Source organism: Dipodomys spectabilis, unplaced genomic scaffold (assembly GCF_019054845.1).
Source record: "Dipodomys spectabilis isolate Male_0828 unplaced genomic scaffold, ASM1905484v1 ptg000011l, whole genome shotgun sequence".
Lineage (NCBI taxonomy): Eukaryota > Metazoa > Chordata > Mammalia > Rodentia > Heteromyidae > Dipodomys > Dipodomys spectabilis.
Genome location: NW_024870688.1, coordinates 43,751 through 60,458, shown reverse-complemented (window position 1 = coordinate 60,458; position 16,708 = coordinate 43,751). Strand labels below are relative to the sequence as shown.

The 16,708-nt window shown below is 44.4% G+C and overlaps 1 long non-coding RNA gene across 1 annotated transcript; it reads left to right on the top strand.

Moving 5' to 3' along the window:
- Window positions 1–3,030: 3,030 nt before the first annotated feature.
- LOC122128301 lies at window positions 3,031–16,679 on the top strand. Its single transcript, XR_006151407.1, has 3 exons — window positions 3,031–3,042; window positions 15,593–15,595; window positions 16,295–16,679. It is a non-coding gene; the product is annotated as an uncharacterized LOC122128301 (long non-coding RNA).
- Window positions 16,680–16,708: the final 29 nt, after the last annotated feature.

Here is a 16,708-nt window from a genome sequence, read left to right as displayed (position 1 = left end):
GGAGTGTTAGCAATTTGCAGTGACGTATGAGTTCAGAAAAGCCTCATGTGGTAAAATGACTTAGAAGAGATCAAGGCAGCTCATCCAGGCCCCAGAATCAGGTAGAGTCATGAGCTCGAAGTATGAGCACCTACACCTGGGCCCCCTCCCATTTCTGGAGTTCCTTCCATACAACTGGCCCCTCCCTCTCTCTACCCAGACCCACCTGGACTCCCATCTACCTCACTTCCTTTTCCCTCAGATCCTCCTGCTACCAGGATAGTGATGGAGGTCATGTGCTCCCTCTTGGGGGAAATATGGCTCCTCTAATAAACCTTGTAATAATCTTTCTCCTTTGCCTGCCTGCTTCTGCATGGTCCCCTCACATGGATTTTTGTCTGATCCTCTTACATTGGTCACCCCTGTGGGGATAGGCTCCCCAGTGGGTTTGATCCGCCCTCCACTTCGGAAGGAGGTTCAACCAGCTTCCCTGGGACCTATCCTGAGATCCTATATGCCAGTCACCAGAGGACCACCAAGGTAACTTTCTCCTGACTGAGCGCTCTACCAGCCCATCCAACACTGCTAATTAAGTCCCACTCCAGGGTAATGACCTGTTTATCTGAGGTCTGGGTTTCTGATTCTGATATCTCAGTGGTAAGGCCACCTGGGCCTCTGTGACTAACCGAGCCCCAATTCCCCCCATCAGAGCCAAACCTTGGCCAAGTGCCAGGGGCCTACCTTGGCCCAAGGACTCCTCCCGCATGTCCCAAGTAATGGGCATGGACAAACATGAAGACATTCTCCACTGGCAGGGCCACCACCCCCTTTGGGAGCCGACCTGTACTGTGGAGAACACTCTACTATAGGTCCATGGCATCAGGTCCCTTACCATGGGAAGGACACTAAATTTCTTTACATTAAGGCCACCTGGGCCTTGGAGGGCTGCTGAGCCCATTCAGTCAAATTTGGCCCCAAATTTAAAACTCCACTTCTGTGAGTGCTTGGGCAGATAGCTCTGGCTCTCTATCTCCCTCTCTACCTCTCTTCCTCTCTCCCTCTCCCTCTCCTTTCCCTCTCCCTTGCAACTGAAGGTAAAGTATGGATGAGTTTAAGTTTAAACTCCTCCTCTGTGTACCTCCTTTGCAGTTTCCCCTCCTCTGCAGTCTCCCCTGTGAGGCCCTCCCCTCTTTTGCAGCCTCCCTCACAAGGCACCCTCACTTCTGCGGCCTCCCAGTGAGGTACACCCCTTTTTGCAGCCTCTGCTGTGAGGCCCCCTCCCCGAAGGACTTCCTCTGTGAGATCCCCATTCCTCTGCGGGACCCCTCCTCTGCCTTTGTAATGGGGGTGGAAGCTGAAGCTCCAGTTTTGCCAGAAACAATGCATAAAGCATAAAGTGACTCCATTTAGGGTATCATCTCTTACTCTTTTCCATGGTTTTCCATAGTCAGGACTGACTTTGTCCTGGCCATTGTCTCAACATCCATTGCTGGGATAGCTTGTCCCGGTTGGCATTTACGGTTTGGACTCAAGGCCTGGGCACTGTCCCTGAGCCCTTCTGCTCCAGGCTAATGCTCTACCACTTAGAGTCACAATGCCACTTTCAGCCTTTGGCTGGATACTCCTGGGTCTGTGCTGATTAGTAGGGAGATGGAGTTTTAGAAGGATTTTTTTTTTTGTGCCCAGGATGGCTTTGAACTTTCTTACAAAAGCCCTTTTTATTTCCAGTTAAAGCAACAAGGAGATCAATGAGATGGAGGTTACCTATAACTTGTTAACAATTGACTAACAATTACTTGTCAGAGTTTTTTAAAAGAAAGCCCAATAGATGCTTTTAACCTGAGACTGATTGGTACTCTGAGTACGGCCTACTGCCTCTGGGTAGCCTGTTTAAAGTGGCTTATAGACAACATTTAACCTTTAACAAATGTACAGGCCTTTTCTTGGGCTACAGCAGCATAGCCTGTTTAACACCCTGGTTTATAAAAGCATTTTCTGTCTGGCAGAGGAATGCCTACTTATGTAGGCCTTTAGACAGATCTCAATAGGAACATAATCTCAGCTCTACAAGCTTTTCAACAGATGAATTTAACCAGCTCAAAAGTTACTGCCAATTAGGACTTTGAGCAGATACAGGGGGTTTGGGATTTCCATTCTACAATCTTAGATTTACTACCCACTATCACAGATGACTGGAAAGTTTTGCCCAGTTACACCAACATGGGTGATAGGAATGTTTACAAACTTATCTTTCCACGACCTTCTGGCTTGATCAATTTTTTGGAAGACCAAGCTCAAGTAACTCAGGACCTAATACCACTTTTGTCATCCAAACATTTGTTTGTAATTGCCTCTGAATGTTTTAACATTGTCAGGGTCCCTGGAGTGCCTTTCTTATGTTGGGATAAATACATCTTTGGCACTTTCCTTGGTCAGTCGCTGGACTTGAACTCAGGGTTTGAGTGCTGTCCCTCAGCTCTCCAGCTCAGCGCTAGCACTTGGCCACTTTAAACTCCAAAACAACTCAGCTTTGAGCACTCTGTTGGCAGATTAGAGATGACAATCTCACAAGGACTTTAGTCTGCCTGTTCCTGGACTAGCTTCGAACTGCAGATCAATGAGTTTTTTTTTTTTTTTTTACAAACAGTCACTTTTACTCCAATTAAAAGCAACAAAGATGGTCATTGGAAGTAGTTTTATAAGCATGGTTTAACTTATTAAATTACACTTGACAAACTTGTCCTATCTTTTACTGTGGGCCTTCTGGCAACTGTTACAAAAAACTTTAGGGGCAAACTGGAACAAAAAACTTTAGGGGCAAACTGGAATAATCCTATTTTTTTTTTTTTACTTTGAAATAAACCTTTAGGAAAATTTTATCTTTTAAACTTTTGTCTGGGAGGCCAGCCACTCCCCACAACTTCTCAAATTTTTACAAGGGGGATGTCATTTTAATCCTTTTTTGTAAAGTTATTTTAATTTGCATTTAAATGCATCATTGAAACACTAGGCTGTATATTCTTTGCCTGTAGGCTGTCCTGTGGGCAGTGAATAGAAAGAGTGGTCATTTTTTTCTGCCGTCTGAGTTACCTGTAGGAATTTACCTCCAATTGTAAAATAGTATAGAAATCAACTTCTTTTTTTTTTAATTTATTTTATTTCATTTGTGAACATACTGTACAGAGGGGTTACAATTACATGGGAAGGATAATGCGTACATTTCTTACCAAGCATTGCAGCCTCCTCCTTTGTTTATCCTTCACATCCCTTCTCAGCCTCCCCCCTTCCCCCCAGTCCCAATCCTTCCCCCCCCACACCAACATTGTAAAGCTCATTTTTGACATGACAACTTGTACTTCTCATTTTTGCAACAGGTCCACCTGTATCCTTAAACGACTTGTTTTTCCCCATCTCCTCCACAAGTTATACTGACATCAAATATAGTGAAAGCAGGGGTTATACCGTGGGGGAGGGACATACAAAGCAACAAAGAAATAATCTTATAAATGCGTTAGAAACACATGCATGAAAGAAAAAAAACATTAAAATACATATCTAAGGGTTCATTTTCCTAACATCACATTATCTGACCTTTTCCGCTTGACTCATACATATACTAGATATTGCAAATAAGGGAAACCATGGGGCCTATGTTTCTTTGGGCCTGGCTTTCTTCGCTTAATATAATTTTTTCCAAGTCTTTCCATTTCCTAACAAATGGGGCAATGTCATTCTTTCTGTTGGAGGCATAGAATTCCATTGTGTATATATACTACATTTTCTTGATCCATTCATCTACTGAGGGGCATCTGGGTTGGTTCCATATCTTAGCTATGGTAAATAATGCTGCAATAAACATAGTTGTGCTGGTAGCTTTAGTGTGGTCTTGTTTGTAAACATTTGGGTAAATGCCCAAAAGTGGGATTGCTGGGTCATAGGGGAGTTCTATGTGGAGTCTTTTGAGGAACCTCCATACTGCTTTCCAAAGTGGTTGAACAAGTTTACATTCCCACCAACAATGAAGTAAGGATCCCTTCTGTCCACATCCCCTCCAGCATGTTGTTGTTAGAGTTCTTGATTTTTGCCGTTCTAACTGGAGTGAGGTGGTATCTCAATGTTGTTTTGATTTGCATTTCTTTTATGGCTAGGGATGTTGAACATTTCTTCCTGTGTCTATTGGCCATCCTTCTTTCTTCTTCAGAGAAGTTTCTCTTTAAGTCTTTCACCCACTTGTTTATTGGGCAGTTATTTCTTTGAGGATTTGTTGTTGGGGGATTTAATTTTTTGAGTTCCAAGTATATTTTAGATATGAGACCCTTGTCCATTGTATGGCTAGTAAAGATCTTCTCCCAATCCGTGGGCTTTCTATTGATCTTGCTAGCTATGTCCTTTGCCATGCAGAAGCTCTGCAACTTTATGCAATCCCATTTGTCCAACCTTTCTTTGATTTGTTGTGTTTCCGGGTCTCTATTCAGAAAATTTCGGCCTGAGGCAAGGAGACCTAGGGTTTCTCCTATTCCATCCTGTAATGTTTTCAGAGTGTCTGCTTTGACTTCGAGGTCTTTGATCCATTTGGAGTTGATTCTGGTGCAGGGTGATATATAAGGATCTAGCTTTAGTTTTCTACATGTAGTTAACCAATTTTGCCAGCACCATTTACTGAAGAGGCTGTCTTTGTTCCATTCTATTGTTTTAGCTCCCTTATCGAAGATTAGATGGCTATAGGTCTGTAGGTTCATTTCTGGGTTTTCAATTCTATTCCATTGGTCCTGAGGTCTGTTCTTATGCCAATACCAAGCTGTTTTGATTACTATGGCTTTATAGTAGAGTTTGAAATTTGGTATTGATATTCCTCCAGCAGTGTTCTTTCCGTTGAGGAGCGTTTTTGCTATTCGGGGTCTTTTATTGTTCCATATGAATTTTTGGATTGCCTCTTCTATTTCCTTGAAGAATGAGGTTGGAATTTTGATAGGTATTGCGTTGAATTTGTAGATAGCCTTGGGCAGTATTGCCATTTTCACGATGTTAATCTTTCCAATCCAGGAGCATGGGAGGTTTTGCCATTTTTTAAGTGCTGTGTTGATAGAAATCAACTTCTATCCTTTGCTCATACACCCGTATGGTCGAATTCCTGGCAATTAACATTTACAGAACCAAATATCTAATGTGGCTTGTGTTTTACCCTTAATTAACAGGCTTTTGATCATGTGAGATGAAGCAAGGCCAGAGTCTGAGAGAGACTGTGGCATCTCCCAGCATGTATGGACTTTTGCACCTGCTGTTGGTAACCTGCAATATTTCTACATATACTGGTTTGAGACCTGGTTTACACTGGCTTTTGCAGGCTGGTGCCACTGGTTTAGGCAGCTGTGCCTGGGCATAGTGACTCTGGTCCCTTGATCTTAATTGAAGTTGATCGGCACACAGGGGAGAAAACAGAGAATGAAACCCTTAGCCTTAGTTTACTAGCCATGGTCAGTGTACAATATTTAACTCTGAGCATAGATGGACATAGGAATGACATAAGTCACAGCCAACTTAGTTACCAATTTCATTTACTGTGTAAAGGACATTGTCTTTTTTAAGTCCTTTTCCAAGGCCTTTTAAAACTGCCTGTTTTTTCTTTGGCTTAGTCAGTTCACAAAGTTTTAAAGCAATTTAGATTAATTCACAGCTTCCATTGACAAAGATTTTTAGTAGGCAGAGTACTTGGTAACCTTGAAACCATAACCACTTACATATAGTCAAATAAGACACAGACAGACATGTTTGTGCAGAGATTATAGAGCGTGCTTAGATTTTAAAATAGGCTGTTTTAAAGTTTTGAAATTTTAGTGGAACTACTTTTCTAATTATGATGGAACCATGTGGTCAGTTTAAAATACAAAACTTTGCCAACAAGAAACCTAGTGAACAGGAGGCAATAGGAACATACACTTGGCCTAGCACAATGGCGCCACAGGACAGGGGAGGGGGAGGGAGTAGTACCAAGCTGAAGTACCAAGATGCCAATTTGGCACATCCACCACTTGCTCAATGCTAAAGAGAAGATTAATACACTTTTGGTAATATCCAAACTTGTTGACCTTTATTTCGGGGAGTTTAGATTTAAATTCATCCATTTTCTATCTAATGAGTAGAAACAAGCAATTACTGGTTACATTCTTCCAGGGCTTAATCAAAGCATTTAGCATATGAAATACTTGTGAAAGAGGTTACAAGCAGGTAATTTTGGCAAGAGGCAGAGTTTAAGGGGAGGGGGAGAGAGAGAGAGAGCTACCTGCTCAAGCACTCTCAGAAGTGGAGTTTTAAATGTGGGGCCAAATTTGACTGATGGGGACTCAACAGCCCTCCAAGGCCAGGTGGCCTTAATGTAAAGAAATTTAGTGTCCTTCCCATGGTAAGTGACCTGAAGCCATGTGCCTATAGTAGAGTGTCCTCTACAGTGCGGGTTGGCTCCTAAATAGGTGGTGGCCCCACCAGTGGAGACTGTCCTTATGTTGGTCCAAGGTGGGTCCTTGGGCCATGGTAGGCCCCTAGTGGCTAATTCCAGCACTTGGCCAAGTTTTTGGTCAGATGGTGAGGGTGGGGCTCAGTTAGCCCAGAAAGGCTCAGGTGGCCTTACCACTGATATTGGAATCAGAAACCCCGACCTCGGACAAACTTGTCACTTACCCTGCAGTGGGAATTAATTAGTGGGGCTGGATGGGCTGGTAGAGCGCTCAGTCAGGAGAAAGTTACCTTGATGGTCCTCTGGTGACTGGAGTGAAGGATCTCAGAATAGGTCCCAGGGAAGCAGTTTGAACTCCCTTCTGAAGTGCAGGGGGAGCAAATGCACTGGGGAACCTATCCCAGTATGGAGCCACCAGTGAAAGAGGATCAGACACATCCATCCTATGGGACCATGCAGAGGCAAGCAGGCAAAGAAGAAAGATTATTACAAGGTTTATTAGAGGAGCCATATTTCCCCCAAGAGGGAGCACATGACCTCCATCACCATCCTGGTAGCAGGAGTATCTGAGAGAAAAGGAAGTGAGGTAGATGGGAGTTCAGGTGGGTCTGGGTGGAGAGAGGGAGAGGCCAGTTGTATGGAGGGAACTCCAGAAATGGGAGGGGGCCCAAGTGTGGGTGGAACTGAGGACCAAAGGTGAGCAATCTACAAACTGCAGTTCAAAGCCAGTCCAGGCAGAGAAAGATTATCATCTCTAACTAGCCAGCAGAGTGCCAAAAAAGCGGGCAGAGTTGCTTTGGAGTCCGAAGTGGAAAAGTACAATCCTTGCACTGGAGAGCTGAAAAACAGCACTCAGGCACTAAGTTCAAGTCTAGTGACCAAGGGAAATGTCAAGGTTACATTTTCCCTAACATAGAAAAAGGCACTCCTGGGGCTTGGGCAATAATGTTTGGCTCTTCTAAAATTGATCAGAGCTGGAGGTCATGGCAAGCTAGTTTATAAGCATGCATAACTGGGCAAGAACTTGTCAACCATTTGTAATGCTTGGCTGTAAAAGGCTGAGGTTGTGAAATGTGGGGAATAGCTTAAAACCAAACTGCTCTGTATTAGCTTAAAACCCTAATTGGCAGTAAATTCTGGGCTGACACTAACCAAATAAATTTGTTTAAGAATAAAATGTGAAATTGTTAGGACCAGATCAAAAGTAAACAGATAGGGTATTAGTTAGAACAAGGAAGGAGAAAATTCAAATTTAACTGAGACAAATAAGTCCCAGGTAAGCAGAGAAACATTGGTACAAACACCAAAATAAAACAAAATTGTGGTTTGATAATTAGTAAAACGACCATTTGTATCAAGATTTAGACCAAACGTTAAATTTTCAAAGATAAGGGCTTAAGTAGAGAGTTAAGCACCAGGAGCTACACTAAACATCTGTATTCCAAAGGATGGCCCATCCCACCTAGGCTATTTGAGGAGCTAAACAATGCTTTCCCCCATTTGGGGAGGTAATGTTTTCCTTGGATTTCAAGGTAAGACTTGTCCCACCTCCAGGCCTTGAAGCTGGGTGCAATGCCCCCATCTCCAGCCTAGATACCAGGATGTCTACAGGCAGTTGTTTGGACTCAACCACCCTATTTGCCTTGATGCAATTTGTAATTACTAACTGTTAGTTCTGCTTTTATAACTTGTTTGTCAATTACAAAACTGCCACTGACCACCTACAAGCGGAACTTCTTCTGGATCTTACCATTAAACATCCTAGACTATTTAAATCTTTTACAAACCAAAGTACTAAACAGGCTATGCTGCTATAGCCCCCCCAAAATGGTCCATACAGTTATTAAAAGTTAAAAAATTATGCCTAAACTCTAGTTTGGAATAAAATGTAATTAGTAAAAAGTTGTCACCTTGACAAACTACCCCACACCATATTATAAAAGCCAGTGTACAACCAGAAAAATATTAGGGGAGTTTACTAAAATTAGTCCCTAGGTAAAACTTCTTTAATCAACCTGTGTAGACTAATGCCAACTGTTTACACACCCATAAAACATTTAAGCTTCAATTATTAAAAAAACAAAAAAGGGGAATCACCAAGGGAAACTTTTGCCTTAACCTTATTTACTCTAAATTTTTAAAATTTCACTCAAAGTGATCCTTTCACTAAAGCTGAAAAGCATTTTATCCCTCTAGCACCACCTCACTATCTATTCCCATATGGTTTAAAAAATTTAATCAATGAAGACCAAGACTAATGACCCATAAGGGAAAACAGTGTTTATATCATTCCAGATGGATCCACTGGCAACATCTGGGTCCCTTTTTGACTCATCCAACCTCCAGAGAGGCAAAAACAAGACAAAACAACCCTGAGGAAGAAGATCTAGTACGCAGCTTTGCAGACCTAACCTTGAAGTTCCGAGGAAGCCATCATCCTTATCATAAGAAAACCAGCTTGACCCCACCAACATGGGGTCAGAATAAGGTGTTGACACAAGACTGAAGCCACCCTGGTCAGTACAAAAACCCCTAGAATACCTGAATATCTGTTTTGGCCATGATTGCACTGCTTGCGAATACTTTGGCAGTGAATAGTGAACATGCATATTGGTCCTATGTCCCTCACCTACCATTGTTAAAATTAGTGGATTAGCTAGACCAAGGTCCTGTGGCGTATACAAATGACAGCACATATTTTCCTCCACCATTGGATCATGCAGACCATACTCATCCAGGTGAGGAAGGAATACCTTATAATATTTCTTTAGGATTTGAGTCTTTACCACTGTGTTTAGGGACATCACCTTGCTTACCAACCAGAAGACAGGTATGGGCATACATCTTGCCTGATGATAAGATCAACAATCATATGGGGCTATTCAGCACAATTTCCTTAAATTTTATTGGTCAGGATCATTCTTATACAAATAAGACTGGGCGACCACCTCACCTAGTATGCCAGGGCATTAATTATTGAATTGGGTTTATGTTTCTATTCAGTGGTCTCAGTGTCAAAACCCTAGAGGAAAGATTATACAGCATAATGATAACATCTCATTTATAAATTGAGGTCCTCATGGATGTTTCATTGCCAATTATTCTGAAAAGCATGTTGGTGATTGGTATACTAATAATTCTTCTGACGGTGACTTCTATACAATGGAGTTATAAATCATGTAGAATCCATTGGCTTGCTCACCTGGCATGATGGAGGCCTTATGCCTCGTAGGCCACATATACATTTCAAGGGAGACTTGGGGCCTGAGCAGTGGCATTTATAAAAACTTGCCACCCCATTTTATACAACTCAGAATTGGATTGGTCACTTTACTAGGGCCCATGAGGCAAATTATACATTTTACAGGAACCATTCTTCTACTGTACAGGGTTGTGTTAAACTTTCCTATGTACTAGCCCACAGGGACAGTGTCAATCAATGAGAACCCACACAGCCTGGACTCTTTACATGCTTAAATCATACTATTTCTTTTAATATGCCTTCTAAGTCTCTCCTGATATTAAGATCTCGCTTAGGGGTCTGGGTGCCTGTTAACCTCACCCAACCTTGGCAGGAGAGCCCCACTGTTGGTTTGTTGACAGGAGTCTTCCAGCAACTGCTGAAGAGAACTAGGAGATTCCTGGGTCTGAATGTAGCTGTGATCCTTGAAATGATTCCTATCACCATGACTGCTGTGACTGCCGGAGTGGCCCTGCATTCCTCCAGCCAAACCAAGGACTTTGTAGAGAAGTGGCTGGACTGTCACCAACTATGGACTCATTAGTACAATATTAAACAGGACATTGAGTCCCGTCTGAACACCCTGCAACACATGGTGTAGTGGATGGGAGACCAGATAATTGATCTGCAGAAACAGCTAACCTTCAAGTGTGATTAGAGCTCAACAAAACTGTGCATCACTCCTACTTGATTCAACACTTCTAACATTACTTGTCAGGGACTTCCACCTGCCGGTCTTGCAAGGAAATTTGACTTGGGACATACACTAGTTACAGCAGGAAGTCATTGAGATTTTCTTGTCACAACTCCCTGGGGTGGGATATGAAGGTCTGGCTGAGGGAATTGCATCTGTGCTAAACCAATTGGACCCTCGTACCTGGTGGCACAGTTTTACCCATAGTGTTTCTACAGGATTGATTGCATTATGTCTTGTCAGGATATTGCTGTCTCCATTCCAAAATAGTTTCTGCAAATCCCTGCTGCAAAGGGATCTCTTGCTTACAGTTGTACTTAAAAAACAAAAAAAGGGGGGAGATGTCAGAGGCATTGACCGGCATAACGCCATCTGTTGCTGTTTCCACAGTGGGATCTGGGAACACGAAGTGTGGTATAGGCAAGAAGGGACTACACCATATGGGTATAGACAAAATTTATTGAAACATCACATGCTTATATACAGCACACAAGCAGGAGAAGTAAATCTTCAGTTAGGGGCAGAGAGTTAAACAGTTTTATGGGAGCACACACAATGAGAGTTTAAGCAGGAAAAGCTAATCTTTGTCAACAAATGTGGAGCAGTTCCACTAATCAAGGTTGTAAAAGTAGGTAAAGCACAGGTGAGTACACATGGGGGGGGGGGTCTCCAGGCATTGTTCTACGGGGCTAAGTAGATGAAGCACGAATGGCACTTTGAGCAAACCCTTACCTGAGTCTGGCACCGGGGCAGAACCTTTGCCCAGCATTGAGGAAGGGGTGTCCCTTCCTCCCTCAGAAGAATTGGAAGTGGTGCTGTGGCTCAGGTGGTAGGGTGTTTGCCTTGAGCTGAAGAGCTGAGGGACAGCGCCCAGGCCCAGAGCCAACCCCATGACCAACAAAAATAAATAAATTGGAAGGAAGGAATGCATGCCTGCATGCACCCTCAGGGCACACAGGTGCTCAGATGGGGTTTTGCAGGTCTATGCCTCCAACACCCATCTGAACCCCTCTCCTTCTGCTCCCGCTCCAGCTCCCAGATCTTAGGCAGATTGGGTGGAAGGGGGCTGTGTCAGTCCTGGAGTTTTTCTCCGCCTCTGGCTGTGCCTGAGCAGCTGCAGGAGCCCTGGCCCACGCTGCACGAGGCAGCAACAACTGCTGCAGTCGCTGCTGCAAGTTTGGCCATTTGGCTCCACTCCTGCCTGGTGGCCCTGACACTGGAGGAGTCTCGCTGGCTCTTTTGCTGTTTCACACTGCACTTCCAGCCTAGGGATGAGCCCAGAAAGCTCAGCCCTGGAGCCTTTGAGGCCTGAGGTCGGCAGCTTGAGGGATTTGGAGGGGCTGCCTTGCCTGCAGGGTCTGGCCTGAGGAGCCTGTGCCCCAGCCATGGCTGCTTGCTGCTTCTCACTGCAGCTCAGAAGAAGTGGTGGTGGCGCTGGCCTGTAGCCGGCTTGCTTGCTCCCTCCGAGGCTCTTACAGTTGTGTTACTGGCAGAACAAAATCCCAACTGCTCTAGTACTATTTTATTGTATTTAAAAATAAAAGACTTCATGGGCCCCATAAGTGCTTTGTAAAATATGACTGGCAGCCCGCTATTTAAATAAATGTGAGAATTCATGAGTTCATGAGTTTATTACCTTCCTAAGTGATCTTTTTTTTTTTTTTGGTCTGTCTTGGGACTTGAACTCTGGGCCTGGGTGCTGCTGTCCCTTAGCTCTTCAGCTAAAGGCTAGCACTCTACCACTTGAGCCACAGCACCACTTAAGTTTTCTGGTGGTTTCTGGTTGGAGATAAGAGTCTCATGGACTTTCCTGCATGGGTTGGCTTTGAATCTCGATCCTTAGATCTCAGCTTCCTGAGTGGCTAGGATTACAGGCTGGAGCCACTGGCCTGAGTTCACTAAGTGATCATTTTTAAGGCTAAGCATGATAGATAACTTCTGTAGTCCCATCTACTTGGGAGGCATAGATTGAGAGGATTGCAATCCAAGACCAACCCAGGCTAAAAGTGAGATCTGATTCCAATAATCTCAGCTAGATGGGAGGCTTGTCCTGGGTTGGGAAGAAAACAGGATGCCCTAACTTAAAAACTAAAGTACAAAAAGGCCGTGGTGTGGATTAAGAGTTAAACACCTGCCTAAGCATGAAATCCTTCATATAAACCCTAGTACTGAGAAAAGGAGGGAGGGAGGAAAGCAGGAAGGGATATAGGAGAGGGAGAGAGATATTATTTCATTAATTTTATATTTTTCCTAACACCATTCATTTTGAGTTTCTTTTGCTCAAGACTAGCACTCTGCCACTCAAGATTCAGTACCACTTCCAGCCTTTCCTCTTTATGTGGTACTGAAGAACCAAACCCAGGACTTCATGCATGTGCTCGGCCAGCACTCTATTTACTAAGCCACATTTTCAGTCCTTATTTTATTTTGGAAGATGTGGTTTTGTTTTGTGTTCTTCTGTTGGTGTGGAACTTAGGCTAGTCTCAACCTAACTTCTGACTCAGCCTCCTAAATTCAGAGATTGTAAACATAGACCACCATACTCAGCTCAGGATTCCTTGTGAGAGAATCATCTTTTCAGAGACAGAGTTATTCTGTCTTCCTTGGATTGGATGGCCTTTTGCTTCTGGCATTGTGTTAATCCCATTTCTTGTCATGGTATATTTCTCCTTCTAGATCAATAGAAAATTTTCAGGTTCCCAACTTGAAGCCTATTGGTGTCATCCAATAATATCACAAAACTTGTGAATACCATTACCTGGCATCATGGGTGAAAGACCCCAATAACCTAGGATGCTTTCATCAACGGGAGGGTGCCCCAGAAACCCAGACTCCAAGCCAGTAGATGCAATGAGCAAGAGGAGTTTATTGAACGTTTGCACAAATGGGCTCTCTGCCTCGGGAGGAGGGAGGAGCCCTGAGCAGCGGTTACAGGCATTTTTAAAGGCAAAAACCACAAAATTAATATTTAACACAGGGTGCCCTGTGATTGTCCCACTTAAAGGTCACTGTACGTCACCCCTGAGGAATTTTTAGCCGGGAAATGACAGTAAGGAGTGGGGTTGTTCTCAAAAAACCCGTCTTGTTTGTTCCTTGACTGAAACCACCAAAATCACAGACTGTTTCATGACCTAATCCTGGGTCCAACACCTGGACTTTAAACTTTACCTGCTTCCTTGTTTCCATGGAGGGGGCCCTTGTATTTATTAAAATCATTCAATGGGCATGCCAGCCAGCTAGAACTCAGCTATCAGATGGGCTTGGGCTCCAACAATGCAGGCATTTCTCTGCACAATCTGAAAACTGTCATAGATAATGTTGGCTTTTTCCATCCTGTTTTCAGCTGCTTGCCATTCTGAGTGTTGTATGTTTTTGCTTTCTTTTATTTATTTATTTATTTATTTTGAGTTATAAGCCTTGATCTCTGGGCTTGGCTTGGGTGATGTCCCTGAGCTTTTCAGCTCGAGGCTAGCACTCTGCGACTTGAGCCACAGAGCCACTTCTGGTTTTCTGGTGGTTTATTGGAGATAGGAGTCTCACGGACTTTCCTGCCCAGGCTGGCTTTGAACCACGATCCTCAGATCTCAGACTTCTAAGTAGCTAGGATTACAGGTGTGAGCCACCTGCACCCGGCCTTGAATGTATCTTGAAAAGAGAAGACAGGACTAGGTCAAGAGACACACAGTATCAAAAGGGGGATGGGAGGGATCGGGAGTCCTGACTGATCAGTGGATCCATATAAAGTCTGACAGACTTACTCCAAACATGAAGGAACATCTTCAGTCTGGATGTGGAATGCCTATAAACATTGTCAGGGACATGAAAGGAGCAGGGTTGGGATGAGGGTTTTAGGGAGCACTGTGGGATGAAGTGTCATTAAAAACTCTCAGCTCTGACAGCACAGATCAAGTGTGTGTCTTGGGAGTCCCCTGTTGTGCTGTGGCAATGCTTTTCCTGTGTATGTCTGCCTAGAGGGGGAGGTGTTTGCTCCTCATTTGTCATTAATTCTAGAGGACAGAGGAGCCCCATGAGTCCAGTAAACAGAAGCTTTCTGGCAGCTTCTCACAGTGTTCCCTCCAGGTAGCACCAGGCTCTTTACTTGCTCTGATGAGGCAGCTGCATATGGGTCTGCAGGAATTTCCTGTCAAGAAATTAGAGAGTCATTCATTCATTACTCTAGAACAAAGAGTGGCAATGCCTAACTATAGGTTGCTTTGTTATTCCAATGTGTGTGCTGCTGGCACTGGCTTGTCTCTTCAGTCTGCACAGGCTCCGGCCAATACCATAGTCAGCTCAGACACACCAGCTTACACCCAGTCACTACTCAGAATGTGATGTCAAAGCTACTCCTGGTAATAGATGACAAGGCTGTTTAAGTCAGAATAAGATCACAGCAGTATGCACTATGATATCTTTTTGCTTCTCTGATTTAACAGCTTCTAAGCTAGTGTTTCCTGGCTTCCTATCCTTGTGGCCTAGTATGAGAGCCATCTAGGATGTTGCAATGCATCAGCCAGGGGAAGGGTGTCTATAGTCAGAGTATGACACAAAAAATAGCATCTGTGGTGGAGGTAAGACTTGGTGTTCGATTATAATTAAGCTCTTGCTGCAAGGCTGGGAGCCATGGAAATGGACTACCATTGTGAAATGGACATGGGATAATTTAGGAGACAACAAGGATCTGAGTAGCTCTCACCTGTAATCCTAGCTACTCAGGATGCTATGCTCTGAGTACTGAGGTTCAGAGACAACCTAGGCAGAAATATCAAGAGAGTTTCTTTCTTCTAATTTCCTAGCAAAAAGCTGGAACTAGAGCTGTGGCTGAAGTACTAGCCATAAGAAAAAGAGCTAAAGGTCAGCACTGAGGCCTTTTGTTCAAACCACAATGCTAGCATGAAAAAAATGAGAAAGACAGAAGAAGGGAAATTACAAGAGAAATTACAAGGGAAATTACAAGAAACTTACCTTGAAGAATTAGACCTCTAATTATCTTTCTTTTTTATTAGCAAGTATTAGTTGTACAAGAAGGAGGTTGTGAAGTTCCCATACATGTATACAATGTATCACAGTCATACCCTCTCCATCAACTACCCAGACTTATTTCCAGTTAACACTAAAAAGCCAGAAGCAGTGAGGTAGCTCAAGTGGAAGAGTCCCAGCCTTGAGCAAAAAACTGAAGGGACATTACCAGGTCCTGAGTTGAAGCCCTAGTACTGAAAGACCCCAGCCCGTGCTTGCCCACTAGGTACCCCAAGAAAGTTGCTGCCCCTTACCCTGCATACCTAAGGGGGTGGTGGGGCAGGATAAGTGCAGGCCGCTAACCAGGAAACGAAACCTCGAGCCTCTGAGTCACCGCCTGCAGACCCTAGCCTGACCCTAGTACATGCCTTAAAGCCAGACATTCCTAGAAAATAGCCGACCCACCTGTCCCTTCCTGTAAAACTTAACCCTAATGGCAGGGTAGGGCAGGATGTAATAAATCACTTGTCAAAATTAGGGAACAAACAGTTTCGGTGCATAACGACCCGCACAGACTTGTCCGGGCAAGTACCGACACGTCAGCTTTCCCCCCAACCCCACCTACCCCATCTGGCTAGCTTAACCTGACCAATCCTCACCCTGAGCGTAATTTGAAATTAACCAATCATCCCCCTGTAACCACGCATCTCGCTTCTGTAACCTCGCTTCTGCTGTCCATAAAAAGAGGGTGCTTTCAAGCACTCGGCGCGCAAGTCTCCCGATAGACTTTGTCGCCCCGGGTACCCGTGTAACCGGTTCTCAGACACTTGACTCGAACCTTGTGGATCTCGTGGTTAAGTGCACCTGGGAGCCGAGGCATGCCCGAATAAACCTCTTGCTGATTGCATCCGCACAAGTGGTCTCGTTGTTCCTTGGGGAAGGGTCTCTTCTGATTGAAGGACACCCCAAGTCTTCGGGGGTCTTTCATGTGGGGGCTCGTCCGGGATAGAGACCCCCCACCCAGGGACCACCGACCCATTTTCGGGAGGTAAGCTGGCCAGCATCTGTGTGTCGTCTGTGTGCGGTCTGTAAGTTGTCTGAAGTCTTGTGTGGCCAATTTCTGTGCGCTTGCGAATCTGGTGAGTTCGGCCGTTCTCGTCTGTATCAGGCGGACCCGTGGAGGAGCTGACGAGCTCGTACTCCCGACCGCGGTCCCCAGGAGACGTCTTGGGGGCTTCTGGGAGCCTGAAAAAGTGGCTCATCGGAGGGCCTGAAAAAGTGGCCCATCTGGAACCCGGTCCTTTTGGACGCGTGGTTCATCAGGGGAGACGAGAGATCCGGACTCTCAATAAAGTCTCCATCGGGTTTTGCTTTCAGTTTGTGA